We start from the raw sequence: 16,411 nt of genomic DNA on the forward strand, positions 1-16,411 counted from the left end.
CATGGTATACTATAGTAAATCATGGTAAAGTATGGTAAATCGTGGTAAATCATGGTAAACTATGGTAAATCATGCTAGAATCAGTAAATCATACTTGAACATGGTAAATCATGGTATACTATAGTAAATCATGGTAAAGTATGGTAAATCGTGGTAAATCATGGTAAACTATGGTAAATCATGCTAGAATCAGTAAATCATATTTGAACATGGTAAATCATGGTATACTATAGTAAATCATGGTAAACTATGGTAAATCGTGGTAAATAATGGTAAACTATGGTAAATCATGGTAAACTATGGTAAATCATGCTAGAATCAGTAAATCATACTTGAACATGGTAAATCATGGTAAACTATGATAAATCATGCTAGAATCATAGTAAATCATACTTGAACATGGTAAATCATGGTATACTATAGTAAATCATGGTAAACTATGGTAAATCATGGTAAATCATGCTAGAATCAGTAAATTATAATTGAACATGGTAAATCGTGGTATACTATAGTAAATCATGGTAAACTATAGTAAATCGTGGTAAATTGTGGTAAACTATGGTAAATCATGCCTGAATCAGTAAATCATACTTGCACATGGTAAATCATGGTAAACTATGGTAATTAGTGGTAAATCGTTGTAAATCATGGTAAACTATGGTAAATCATGCTAGAATCATAGTAAATCATACTAAAACATGGTAAATCATGGTATACTATAGTAAATCATAGTAAACTATGGTAAATCGTGGTAAATCATGGTATACTATAGTAAATCATGGTAAACTATGGTAAATCATGGTAAACTATGATAAATCATGCTAGAACCAGTAAATCATACTGGAACATGGTAAATCATGGTATACTATAGTAAATCATGGTAAAGTATGGTAAATCGTGGTAAATCATGGTAAACTATGGTAAATCATGCTAGAATCAGTAAATCATACTTGAACATGGTAAATCATGGTATACTATAGTAAATCATGGTAAAGTATGGTAAATCGTGGTAAATCATGGTAAACTATGGTAAATCATGCTAGAATCAGTAAATCATATTTGAACATGGTAAATCATGGTATACTATAGTAAATCATGGTAAACTATGGTAAATCGTGGTAAATAATGGTAAACTATGGTAAATCATGGTAAACTATGGTAAATCATGCTAGAATCAGTAAATCATACTTGAACATGGTAAATCATGGTAAACTATGATAAATCATGCTAGAATCATAGTAAATCATACTTGAACATGGTAAATCATGGTATACTATAGTAAATCATGGTAAACTATGGTAAATCATGGTAAATCATGCTAGAATCAGTAAATTATAATTGAACATGGTAAATCGTGGTATACTATAGTAAATCATGGTAAACTATAGTAAATCGTGGTAAATTGTGGTAAACTATGGTAAATCATGCCTGAATCAGTAAATCATACTTGCACATGGTAAATCATGGTATACTATAGTAAATCATGGTAAACTATGGTAATTAGTGGTAAATCGTTGTAAATCATGGTAAACTATGGTAAATCATGCTAGAATCAGTAAATCATACTTGAACATGGTAAATCATGGTATACTATAGTAAATCATGGTAAACTATGGTAAATCATGGTAAATCATGGTAACTATGATAAATCATGCTAGAATTAGTAAATTATACTAGAACATGGTAAATTGTGGTATACTATAGTAAATCATGGTAAACTATGGTAAATCATGCTAGAATCAGTAAATCATACTTGAACATGGTAAATCATGGTATACTATAATAAATCATGGTAAACTATGGTAAATCGTGGTAAATCATGGTAAACTATGATAAATCATGCTAGAATCAGTAAATCATACTTGAACATGGTAAATCATGGTATACTATAGTAAATTATGGTAAACTATGGTAAATCGTGGTAAATCATGGTAAACTATGGTAAATCATGCTTGAATCAGTAAATCATACTTGAACATGGTAAATCATGGCATACTATAGTAAATCATGGTAAACTATAGTAAATCGTGGTAAATCATGGTAAACTATGGTAAACACCTTAGCAACTGCCTAGCAACCACACTGAATACCCTAGCAACCACTTAGCAACGCCCTAGCAACCACCCAGAATACCTTGGAAACCTCCCAGAACACCATAGCAACCACCTAGTAAAACCCTAGCAACCGTGCCGAATTTTGCCACTGCAAGCACCACTTCACATTTTCTTCAGGAAATGTACATTCTAGTTATTAATGGTGCTTGCTGAAAGCAAGGCATCATTAGTGTTCTCTTGCATACTTATTCTTCTTCTTATTATTATTATTCTGGACAAAGTTTGGCGCGTAACTCGCCCCGCACCGTTTGTGTCAGACCCCTGACAGAGGTGTCAAATCGACCGGCTCATTGAGGAGAGGTGTGCTATGACTTTTATAAGCGATCGGGGGTATGATGTTTGCCCCAGGGGCAAAAAAGCAGCCAAAAAAGTCCCATAGACTTAACATTGCAACGAACTTTGAGCACTCATAGCTCTGAGCGAGGATTTCGCAGAAACATGTAATTTGCCACATTTGAAGAGGCTGACAGGCTCTGTAGGAACATACCTCACAATGGGGTAAAAGTTGCACCCCTGGGGGGCAGGAGCGTCCCAAAGTTGCCCCATTGACTTACTATGGGGAAGGAACGCCCCGTGAAACACACATGCTTTTCCTACTATGGTAAATTGCATAGGGATTTTGTATTGAAGATAGCTCTGCATCACAGTGTCATAGAGACAAGGGGGCGGGCTCATTTTACTCAGACGACCAATCAGTCTCTCAGGATCATTGTAAAGCTATCAAGCCACGCCCTAGCAACCATTTAGAGCACCTTAGCAACAAGTCCCATAGACTTCCATTGAAAGATATCAAAGGGATATCTCCGGACTGAATTGTCATAGAAACATGGGGGTGGTCTCATTTGACTTGGGCCAGCAAACAGCCAATCATGAATCACCTCAACACTTCCTAGCCCCTCCCTAGCAACCATTGTCGAACACCTTAGCAACCAAAATCCAAAGAGGGATATCTTCCATTCTGAATGTCACAGAGGCATGGGAGTTGGTTTTATATCATTCATAGTGACAAGAAGCCTTTGCAGTTTCATCATTGGCATCTGCCAAGCCACTCCATAGCAACAAAACAGAGTACCCTAGCAACCAAAATCCAAAGAGGTATATCTGCCATTCTGAATGTCACAGAGAAATGGGAGTTGGTTTATATCATTCATAGTGACAAGAAGCCTTTGCAGTTGTATCATTGGCAACTGCCAAGCCACTCCCTAGCAACCAAACAGAGTACCCTAGCAACCGTTTAGCAAAATGAATATCTCTGTATCAGAACATCGTATAGAGATGGGAGGTAGTTTATATCATTCATACTGACAAGCAGCCTTTGGAGTTTCATGATTTGCAGCTGCCAAGCCACTCCCTAGCAACCAAACAGAGTACCCTAGCAACCAAAATACAAAGAGGCATATCTTCCATTCTGAATGTCACAGAGGCATTGAAGTTGGTTTATATCATTTATAATGACAAGGAGCCTTTGCAGTTTCATCATTGGCAGCTGCCAAGCCACTCCCTAGCAACCAAACAGAGTACCCTAGCAACCGTTTAGCAACCTCTGCATCAGAACATCGTATAGAGATGGGAGTTGGTTTATATCATTCATACTGACAAGAAGCCTTTGGAGTTTCATCATTGGCAGCTGCCTAGCAACTCCATAGCAACCAAATAGAGTACCCTAGCAACCATTTTACAAGACCTACATCTCTGCATCAGAATATTGTATAGAGATGGGGGTTGGCTCATTAGTTTCGGTTGGAAAACAGTCTGTAAATATCACCATGGTAACTGTGTATTCACACCCTAGCAACAGTTTAGAGCCACCTAGCAACCCTATTGCAACATATAGACGCCATATTTTAGCTCCACAACATCGTACAGACATGGTTGTTGGCTCGTATGCAATCATGTACAACACCCTAGCAACCGAGTGGCGAGTTTTGCCACTGCAAGCACCACTTCACATTTTCTTCAGGAAATGTACATTCTAGTTATTATTATTATTCTGGACAAAGTTTGGCGCGTATCTCGCCCCGCACCGTTTGTCTCAGAGCCATAAATGAGGTGTCAAATCGACCGGCTCATTAAGGAGAGGTGTGCTATGACTTTTATAAGCGATCGGGGGTGCGGTGTTCGCCCCAGGGGCGAAAAAGCGGCCAAAAAAGTCCCATTGACTTAACATTGCGACGAACTTTGACCACACGTAGCTCTGAGCGAGGATTTAGCAGAAATGTGTGATCTGCCACATTTGAAGAGGCTGACAGGCTCTGTAAGAACATACCTCACAATGGGGTAAAAGTTGCACCCCTGGGGGGCAGGAGATGCCCAAAGTTGCCCCATTGACTTACTATGGGGAAGGAACGTCCCGTGAAACACACATGCTTTTCCTACTATGGTAAATTGCATAGGGACTTTGTATTGAACGTAGCTCTGGATCACAGTGTCATAGAGACAAGGGGGAGGGCTCATTTTACTCAGACGACCAATCAGTCTCTCAGGATCATTGTGAAGCTATCAAGCCACGCCCTAGCAACCATTTAGAGCCCCTTAGCAACAAGTTCCATAGACTTCCATTGAAAGAGTTCAAAGAGATATCTCCAGACTGAATTGTCATAGAAACATGGGGGTGGTCTCATTTGACTCGGGGCAGTAAACAGCCAATCATGAATCACCTCAACACTTCCAAGCCCCTCCCTAGCAACCATTGTCGAGCACCTTAGCAACCAAAATCCAAAGAGGGATATCTTCCATTCTGAATGTCACAGAGGCATGGGAGTTGGTTTATATCATTCATACTGACAAGAAGCCTTTGGAATTTCATTATTGGCAGCTGCCAAGTAACTCCATAGCAACCAAAGAGAGTATCCTAGCAACCGTTTAGCAAAACGTATATCTCTGCATCAAAACATAGTATAGAGATGGGACTTGGCTCTTTTGACTAAATCATGGTAAACTATGGTAAATCAACCTTGAATCATAGTAAATCATACTAAAACATGGTAAATCATGGTATACTATAGTAAATCATAGTACACTATGGTAAATCGTGGTAAATCATGGTAAACTATGGTAAATCATGCTAGAATCATAGTAAATCATACTTGAACATGGTAAATCATGGTATACTATAGTAAATCATGGTAAACTATGGTAAATCATGGTAAACTATGGTAAATCATGGTAAACTATGATAAATCATGCTAGAATCAGTAAATCATACTTGAACATGGTAAATCATGGTATACTATAGTAAATCATGGTAAACTATAGTAAATCGTGGTAAATCATGGTAAACTATGGTAAATCATGCTAGAATCATAGTAAATCATACTTGAACATGGTAAATCATGGTATACTATAGTAAATCATGGTAAACTATGGTAAATCATGCTAAAATCAGTAAATCAGACTTGAACATGGTAAATCATGGTATACTATAGTAAATCATGGTAAACTATGCTAAATCGTGGTAAATCATGGTAAACTATAGTAAATCATGGTAAACTATGGTAAATTATGCTAGAATCAGTAAATCATACTTGAACATGGTAAATCATAGTATACCATAGTAAATCATGGTAAACTATGGTAAATGATCCTAGAATCATAGTAAATCATACTAAAACATGGTAAATCATGGTATACTATAGTAAATCATAGTAAACTATGGTAAATCGTGGTAAATCATGGTATACTATAGTAAATCATGGTAAACTATGGTAAATCATGGTAAACTATGATAAATCATGCTAGAACCAGTAAATCATACTGGAACATGGTAAATCATGGTATACTATAGTAAATCATGGTAAAGTATGGTAAATCGTGGTAAATCATGGTAAACTATGGTAAATCATGCTAGAATCAGTAAATCATACTTGAACATGGTAAATCATGGTATACTATAGTAAATCATGGTAAAGTATGGTAAATCGTGGTAAATCATGGTAAACTATGGTAAATCATGCTAGAATCAGTAAATCATATTTGAACATGGTAAATCATGGTATACTATAGTAAATCATGGTAAACTATGGTAAATCGTGGTAAATAATGGTAAACTATGGTAAATCATGGTAAACTATGGTAAATCATGCTAGAATCAGTAAATCATACTTGAACATGGTAAATCATGGTAAACTATGATAAATCATGCTAGAATCATAGTAAATCATACTTGAACATGGTAAATCATGGTATACTATAGTAAATCATGGTAAACTATGGTAAATCATGGTAAATCATGCTAGAATCAGTAAATTATAATTGAACATGGTAAATCGTGGTATACTATAGTAAATCATGGTAAACTATAGTAAATCGTGGTAAATTGTGGTAAACTATGGTAAATCATGCCTGAATCAGTAAATCATACTTGCACATGGTAAATCATGGTATACTATAGTAAATCATGGTAAACTATGGTAATTAGTGGTAAATCGTTGTAAATCATGGTAAACTATGGTAAATCATGCTAGAATCAGTAAATCATACTTGAACATGGTAAATCATGGTATACTATAGTAAATCATGGTAAACTATGGTAAATCATGGTAAATCATGGTAACTATGATAAATCATGCTAGAATTAGTAAATTATACTAGAACATGGTAAATTGTGGTATACTATAGTAAATCATGGTAAACTATGGTAAATCATGCTAGAATCAGTAAATCATACTTGAACATGGTAAATCATGGTATACTATAATAAATCATGGTAAACTATGGTAAATCGTGGTAAATCATGGTAAACTATGATAAATCATGCTAGAATCAGTAAATCATACTTGAACATGGTAAATCATGGTATACTATAGTAAATTATGGTAAACTATGGTAAATCGTGGTAAATCATGGTAAACTATGGTAAATCATGCTTGAATCAGTAAATCATACTTGAACATGGTAAATCATGGCATACTATAGTAAATCATGGTAAACTATAGTAAATCGTGGTAAATCATGGTAAACTATGGTAAACACCTTAGCAACTGCCTAGCAACCACACTGAATACCCTAGCAACCACTTAGCAACGCCCTAGCAACCACCCAGAATACCTTGGAAACCTCCCAGAACACCATAGCAACCACCTAGTAAAACCCTAGCAACCGTGCCGAATTTTGCCACTGCAAGCACCACTTCACATTTTCTTCAGGAAATGTACATTCTAGTTATTAATGGTGCTTGCTGAAAGCAAGGCATCATTAGTGTTCTCTTGCATACTTATTCTTCTTATTATTATTATTATTCTGGACAAAGTTTGGCGCGTAACTCGCCCCGCACCGTTTGTGTCAGACCCCTGACAGAGGTGTCAAATCGACCGGCTCATTGAGGAGAGGTGTGCTATGACTTTTATAAGCGATCGGGGGTATGATGTTTGCCCCAGGGGCAAAAAAGCAGCCAAAAAAGTCCCATAGACTTAACATTGCAACGAACTTTGAGCACTCATAGCTCTGAGCGAGGATTTCGCAGAAACATGTAATTTGCCACATTTGAAGAGGCTGACAGGCTCTGTAGGAACATACCTCACAATGGGGTAAAAGTTGCACCCCTGGGGGGCAGGAGCGTCCCAAAGTTGCCCCATTGACTTACTATGGGGAAGGAACGCCCCGTGAAACACACATGCTTTTCCTACTATGGTAAATTGCATAGGGATTTTGTATTGAAGATAGCTCTGCATCACAGTGTCATAGAGACAAGGGGGCGGGCTCATTTTACTCAGACGACCAATCAGTCTCTCAGGATCATTGTAAAGCTATCAAGCCACGCCCTAGCAACCATTTAGAGCACCTTAGCAACAAGTCCCATAGACTTCCATTGAAAGATATCAAAGGGATATCTCCGGACTGAATTGTCATAGAAACATGGGGGTGGTCTCATTTGACTTGGGCCAGCAAACAGCCAATCATGAATCACCTCAACACTTCCTAGCCCCTCCCTAGCAACCATTGTCGAACACCTTAGCAACCAAAATCCAAAGAGGGATATCTTCCATTCTGAATGTCACAGAGGCATGGGAGTTGGTTTTATATCATTCATAGTGACAAGAAGCCTTTGCAGTTTCATCATTGGCATCTGCCAAGCCACTCCATAGCAACAAAACAGAGTACCCTAGCAACCAAAATCCAAAGAGGTATATCTGCCATTCTGAATGTCACAGAGAAATGGGAGTTGGTTTATATCATTCATAGTGACAAGAAGCCTTTGCAGTTGTATCATTGGCAACTGCCAAGCCACTCCCTAGCAACCAAACAGAGTACCCTAGCAACCGTTTAGCAAAATGAATATCTCTGTATCAGAACATCGTATAGAGATGGGAGGTAGTTTATATCATTCATACTGACAAGCAGCCTTTGGAGTTTCATGATTTGCAGCTGCCAAGCCACTCCCTAGCAACCAAACAGAGTACCCTAGCAACCAAAATACAAAGAGGCATATCTTCCATTCTGAATGTCACAGAGGCATTGAAGTTGGTTTATATCATTTATAATGACAAGGAGCCTTTGCAGTTTCATCATTGGCAGCTGCCAAGCCACTCCCTAGCAACCAAACAGAGTACCCTAGCAACCGTTTAGCAACCTCTGCATCAGAACATCGTATAGAGATGGGAGTTGGTTTATATCATTCATACTGACAAGAAGCCTTTGGAGTTTCATCATTGGCAGCTGCCTAGCAACTCCATAGCAACCAAATAGAGTACCCTAGCAACCATTTTACAAGACCTACATCTCTGCATCAGAATATTGTATAGAGATGGGGGTTGGCTCATTAGTTTCGGTTGGAAAACAGTCTGTAAATATCACCATGGTAACTGTGTATTCACACCCTAGCAACAGTTTAGAGCCACCTAGCAACCCTATTGCAACATATAGACGCCATATTTTAGCTCCACAACATCGTACAGACATGGTTGTTGGCTCGTATGCAATCATGTACAACACCCTAGCAACCGAGTGGCGAGTTTTGCCACTGCAAGCACCACTTCACATTTTCTTCAGGAAATGTACATTCTAGTTATTATTATTATTCTGGACAAAGTTTGGCGCGTAACTCGCCCCGCACCGTTTGTCTCAGAGCCATAAATGAGGTGTCAAATCGACCGGCTCATTAAGGAGAGGTGTGCTATGACTTTTATAAGCGATCGGGGGTGCGGTGTTCGCCCCAGGGGCGAAAAAGCGGCCAAAAAAGTCCCATTGACTTAACATTGCGACGAACTTTGACCACACGTAGCTCTGAGCGAGGATTTAGCAGAAATGTGTGATCTGCCACATTTGAAGAGGCTGACAGGCTCTGTAAGAACATACCTCACAATGGGGTAAAAGTTGCACCCCTGGGGGGCAGGAGATGCCCAAAGTTGCCCCATTGACTTACTATGGGGAAGGAACGTCCCGTGAAACACACATGCTTTTCCTACTATGGTAAATTGCATAGGGACTTTGTATTGAACGTAGCTCTGGATCACAGTGTCATAGAGACAAGGGGGAGGGCTCATTTTACTCAGACGACCAATCAGTCTCTCAGGATCATTGTGAAGCTATCAAGCCACGCCCTAGCAACCATTTAGAGCCCCTTAGCAACAAGTTCCATAGACTTCCATTGAAAGAGTTCAAAGAGATATCTCCAGACTGAATTGTCATAGAAACATGGGGGTGGTCTCATTTGACTCGGGGCAGTAAACAGCCAATCATGAATCACCTCAACACTTCCAAGCCCCTCCCTAGCAACCATTGTCGAGCACCTTAGCAACCAAAATCCAAAGAGGGATATCTTCCATTCTGAATGTCACAGAGGCATGGGAGTTGGTTTATATCATTCATACTGACAAGAAGCCTTTGGAATTTCATCATTGGCAGCTGCCAAGTAACTCCATAGCAACCAAAGAGAGTATCCTAGCAACCGTTTAGCAAAACGTATATCTCTGCATCAAAACATAGTATAGAGATGGGACTTGGCTCTTTTGACTAAATCATGGTAAACTATGGTAAATCAACCTTGAATCATAGTAAATCATACTAAAACATGGTAAATCATGGTATACTATAGTAAATCATAGTACACTATGGTAAATCGTGGTAAATCATGGTAAACTATGGTAAATCATGCTAGAATCATAGTAAATCATACTTGAACATGGTAAATCATGGTATACTATAGTAAATCATGGTAAACTATGGTAAATCATGGTAAACTATGGTAAATCATGGTAAACTATGATAAATCATGCTAGAATCAGTAAATCATACTTGAACATGGTAAATCATGGTATACTATAGTAAATCATGGTAAACTATAGTAAATCGTGGTAAATCATGGTAAACTATGGTAAATCATGCTAGAATCATAGTAAATCATACTTGAACATGGTAAATCATGGTATACTATAGTAAATCATGGTAAACTATGGTAAATCATGCTAAAATCAGTAAATCAGACTTGAACATGGTAAATCATGGTATACTATAGTAAATCATGGTAAACTATGCTAAATCGTGGTAAATCATGGTAAACTATAGTAAATCATGGTAAACTATGGTAAATTATGCTAGAATCAGTAAATCATACTTGAACATGGTAAATCATAGTATACCATAGTAAATCATGGTAAACTATGGTAAATGATCCTAGAATCATAGTAAATCATACTAAAACATGGTAAATCATGGTATACTATAGTAAATCATAGTAAACTATGGTAAATCGTGGTAAATCATGGTATACTATAGTAAATCATGGTAAACTATGGTAAATCATGGTAAACTATGATAAATCATGCTAGAACCAGTAAATCATACTGGAACATGGTAAATCATGGTATACTATAGTAAATCATGGTAAAGTATGGTAAATCGTGGTAAATCATGGTAAACTATGGTAAATCATGCTAGAATCAGTAAATCATACTTGAACATGGTAAATCATGGTATACTATAGTAAATCATGGTAAAGTATGGTAAATCGTGGTAAATCATGGTAAACTATGGTAAATCATGCTAGAATCAGTAAATCATATTTGAACATGGTAAATCATGGTATACTATAGTAAATCATGGTAAACTATGGTAAATCGTGGTAAATAATGGTAAACTATGGTAAATCATGGTAAACTATGGTAAATCATGCTAGAATCAGTAAATCATACTTGAACATGGTAAATCATGGTAAACTATGATAAATCATGCTAGAATCATAGTAAATCATACTTGAACATGGTAAATCATGGTATACTATAGTAAATCATGGTAAACTATGGTAAATCATGGTAAATCATGCTAGAATCAGTAAATTATAATTGAACATGGTAAATCGTGGTATACTATAGTAAATCATGGTAAACTATAGTAAATCGTGGTAAATTGTGGTAAACTATGGTAAATCATGCCTGAATCAGTAAATCATACTTGCACATGGTAAATCATGGTATACTATAGTAAATCATGGTAAACTATGGTAATTAGTGGTAAATCGTTGTAAATCATGGTAAACTATGGTAAATCATGCTAGAATCAGTAAATCATACTTGAACATGGTAAATCATGGTATACTATAGTAAATCATGGTAAACTATGGTAAATCATGGTAAATCATGGTAACTATGATAAATCATGCTAGAATTAGTAAATTATACTAGAACATGGTAAATTGTGGTATACTATAGTAAATCATGGTAAACTATGGTAAATCATGCTAGAATCAGTAAATCATACTTGAACATGGTAAATCATGGTATACTATAATAAATCATGGTAAACTATGGTAAATCGTGGTAAATCATGGTAAACTATGATAAATCATGCTAGAATCAGTAAATCAAACTTGAACATGGTAAATCATGGTATACTATAGTAAATTATGGTAAACTATGGTAAATCGTGGTAAATCATGGTAAACTATGGTAAATCATGCTTGAATCAGTAAATCATACTTGAACATGGTAAATCATGGCATACTATAGTAAATCATGGTAAACTATAGTAAATCGTGGTAAATCATGGTAAACTATGGTAAACACCTTAGCAACTGCCTAGCAACCACACTGAATACCCTAGCAACCACTTAGCAACGCCCTAGCAACCACCCAGAATACCTTGGAAACCTCCCAGAACACCATAGCAACCACCTAGTAAAACCCTAGCAACCGTGCCGAATTTTGCCACTGCAAGCACCACTTCACATTTTCTTCAGGAAATGTACATTCTAGTTATTAATGGTGCTTGCTGAAAGCAAGGCATCATTAGTGTTCTCTTGCATACTTATTCTTCTTCTTCTTATTATTATTCTGGACAAAGTTTGGCGCGTAACTCGCCCCGCACCGTTTGTGTCAGACCCCTGACAGAGGTGTCAAATCGACCGGCTCATTGAGGAGAGGTGTGCTATGACTTTTATAAGCGATCGGGGGTATGATGTTTGCCCCAGGGGCAAAAAAGCAGCCAAAAAAGTCCCATAGACTTAACATTGCAACGAACTTTGAGCACTCATAGCTCTGAGCGAGGATTTCGCAGAAACATGTAATTTGCCACATTTGAAGAGGCTGACAGGCTCTGTAGGAACATACCTCACAATGGGGTAAAAGTTGCACCCCTGGGGGGCAGGAGCGTCCCAAAGTTGCCCCATTGACTTACTATGGGGAAGGAACGCCCCGTGAAACACACATGCTTTTCCTACTATGGTAAATTGCATAGGGATTTTGTATTGAAGATAGCTCTGCATCACAGTGTCATAGAGACAAGGGGGCGGGCTCATTTTACTCAGACGACCAATCAGTCTCTCAGGATCATTGTAAAGCTATCAAGCCACGCCCTAGCAACCATTTAGAGCACCTTAGCAACAAGTCCCATAGACTTCCATTGAAAGATATCAAAGGGATATCTCCGGACTGAATTGTCATAGAAACATGGGGGTGGTCTCATTTGACTTGGGCCAGCAAACAGCCAATCATGAATCACCTCAACACTTCCTAGCCCCTCCCTAGCAACCATTGTCGAACACCTTAGCAACCAAAATCCAAAGAGGGATATCTTCCATTCTGAATGTCACAGAGGCATGGGAGTTGGTTTTATATCATTCATAGTGACAAGAAGCCTTTGCAGTTTCATCATTGGCATCTGCCAAGCCACTCCATAGCAACAAAACAGAGTACCCTAGCAACCAAAATCCAAAGAGGTATATCTGCCATTCTGAATGTCACAGAGAAATGGGAGTTGGTTTATATCATTCATAGTGACAAGAAGCCTTTGCAGTTGTATCATTGGCAACTGCCAAGCCACTCCCTAGCAACCAAACAGAGTACCCTAGCAACCGTTTAGCAAAATGAATATCTCTGTATCAGAACATCGTATAGAGATGGGAGGTAGTTTATATCATTCATACTGACAAGCAGCCTTTGGAGTTTCATGATTTGCAGCTGCCAAGCCACTCCCTAGCAACCAAACAGAGTACCCTAGCAACCAAAATACAAAGAGGCATATCTTCCATTCTGAATGTCACAGAGGCATTGAAGTTGGTTTATATCATTTATAATGACAAGGAGCCTTTGCAGTTTCATCATTGGCAGCTGCCAAGCCACTCCCTAGCAACCAAACAGAGTACCCTAGCAACCGTTTAGCAACCTCTGCATCAGAACATCGTATAGAGATGGGAGTTGGTTTATATCATTCATACTGACAAGAAGCCTTTGGAGTTTCATCATTGGCAGCTGCCTAGCAACTCCATAGCAACCAAATAGAGTACCCTAGCAACCATTTTACAAGACCTACATCTCTGCATCAGAATATTGTATAGAGATGGGGGTTGGCTCATTAGTTTCGGTTGGAAAACAGTCTGTAAATATCACCATGGTAACTGTGTATTCACACCCTAGCAACAGTTTAGAGCCACCTAGCAACCCTATTGCAACATATAGACGCCATATTTTAGCTCCACAACATCGTACAGACATGGTTGTTGGCTCGTATGCAATCATGTACAACACCCTAGCAACCGAGTGGCGAGTTTTGCCACTGCAAGCACCACTTCACATTTTCTTCAGGAAATGTACATTCTAGTTATTATTATTATTCTGGACAAAGTTTGGCGCGTAACTCGCCCCGCACCGTTTGTCTCAGAGCCATAAATGAGGTGTCAAATCGACCGGCTCATTAAGGAGAGGTGTGCTATGACTTTTATAAGCGATCGGGGGTGCGGTGTTCGCCCCAGGGGCGAAAAAGCGGCCAAAAAAGTCCCATTGACTTAACATTGCGACGAACTTTGACCACACGTAGCTCTGAGCGAGGATTTAGCAGAAATGTGTGATCTGCCACATTTGAAGAGGCTGACAGGCTCTGTAAGAACATACCTCACAATGGGGTAAAAGTTGCACCCCTGGGGGGCAGGAGATGCCCAAAGTTGCCCCATTGACTTACTATGGGGAAGGAACGTCCCGTGAAACACACATGCTTTTCCTACTATGGTAAATTGCATAGGGACTTTGTATTGAACGTAGCTCTGGATCACAGTGTCATAGAGACAAGGGGGAGGGCTCATTTTACTCAGACGACCAATCAGTCTCTCAGGATCATTGTGAAGCTATCAAGCCACGCCCTAGCAACCATTTAGAGCCCCTTAGCAACAAGTTCCATAGACTTCCATTGAAAGAGTTCAAAGAGATATCTCCAGACTGAATTGTCATAGAAACATGGGGGTGGTCTCATTTGACTCGGGGCAGTAAACAGCCAATCATGAATCACCTCAACACTTCCAAGCCCCTCCCTAGCAACCATTGTCGAGCACCTTAGCAACCAAAATCCAAAGAGGGATATCTTCCATTCTGAATGTCACAGAGGCATGGGAGTTGGTTTATATCATTCATACTGACAAGAAGCCTTTGGAATTTCATCATTGGCAGCTGCCAAGTAACTCCATAGCAACCAAAGAGAGTATCCTAGCAACCGTTTAGCAAAACGTATATCTCTGCATCAAAACATAGTATAGAGATGGGACTTGGCTCTTTTGACTAAATCATGGTAAACTATGGTAAATCAACCTTGAATCATAGTAAATCATACTAAAACATGGTAAATCATGGTATACTATAGTAAATCATAGTACACTATGGTAAATCGTGGTAAATCATGGTAAACTATGGTAAATCATGCTAGAATCATAGTAAATCATACTTGAACATGGTAAATCATGGTATACTATAGTAAATCATGGTAAACTATGGTAAATCATGGTAAACTATGGTAAATCATGGTAAACTATGATAAATCATGCTAGAATCAGTAAATCATACTTGAACATGGTAAATCATGGTATACTATAGTAAATCATGGTAAACTATAGTAAATCGTGGTAAATCATGGTAAACTATGGTAAATCATGCTAGAATCATAGTAAATCATACTTGAACATGGTAAATCATGGTATACTATAGTAAATCATGGTAAACTATGGTAAATCATGCTAAAATCAGTAAATCAGACTTGAACATGGTAAATCATGGTATACTATAGTAAATCATGGTAAACTATGCTAAATCGTGGTAAATCATGGTAAACTATAGTAAATCATGGTAAACTATGGTAAATTATGCTAGAATCAGTAAATCATACTTGAACATGGTAAATCATAGTATACCATAGTAAATCATGGTAAACTATGGTAAATGATCCTAGAATCATAGTAAATCATACTAAAACATGGTAAATCATGGTATACTATAGTAAATCATAGTAAACTATGGTAAATCGTGGTAAATCATGGTATACTATAGTAAATCATGGTAAACTATGGTAAATCATGGTAAACTATGATAAATCATGCTAGAACCAGTAAATCATACTGGAACATGGTAAATCATGGTATACTATAGTAAATCATGGTAAAGTATGGTAAATCGTGGTAAATCATGGTAAACTATGGTAAATCATGCTAGAATCAGTAAATCATACTTGAACATGGTAAATCATGGTATACTATAGTAAATCATGGTAAAGTATGGTAAATCGTGGTAAATCATGGTAAACTATGGTAAATCATGCTAGAATCAGTAAATCATATTTGAACATGGTAAATCATGGTATACTATAGTAAATCATGGTAAACTATGGTAAATCGTGGTAAATAATGGTAAACTATGGTAAATCATGGTAAACTATGGTAAATCATGCTAGAATCAGTAAATCATACTTGAACATGGTAAATCATGGTAAACTATGATAAATCATGCTAGAATCATAGTAAATCATACTTGAACATGGTAAATCATGGTATACTATAGTAAATCATGGTAAACTATGGTAAATCATGGTAAATCATGCTAGAATCAGTA

Source organism: Rutilus rutilus (genome assembly GCF_951802725.1).
Source record: "Rutilus rutilus genome assembly, chromosome: 5".
NCBI lineage: Eukaryota > Metazoa > Chordata > Actinopteri > Cypriniformes > Leuciscidae > Rutilus > Rutilus rutilus.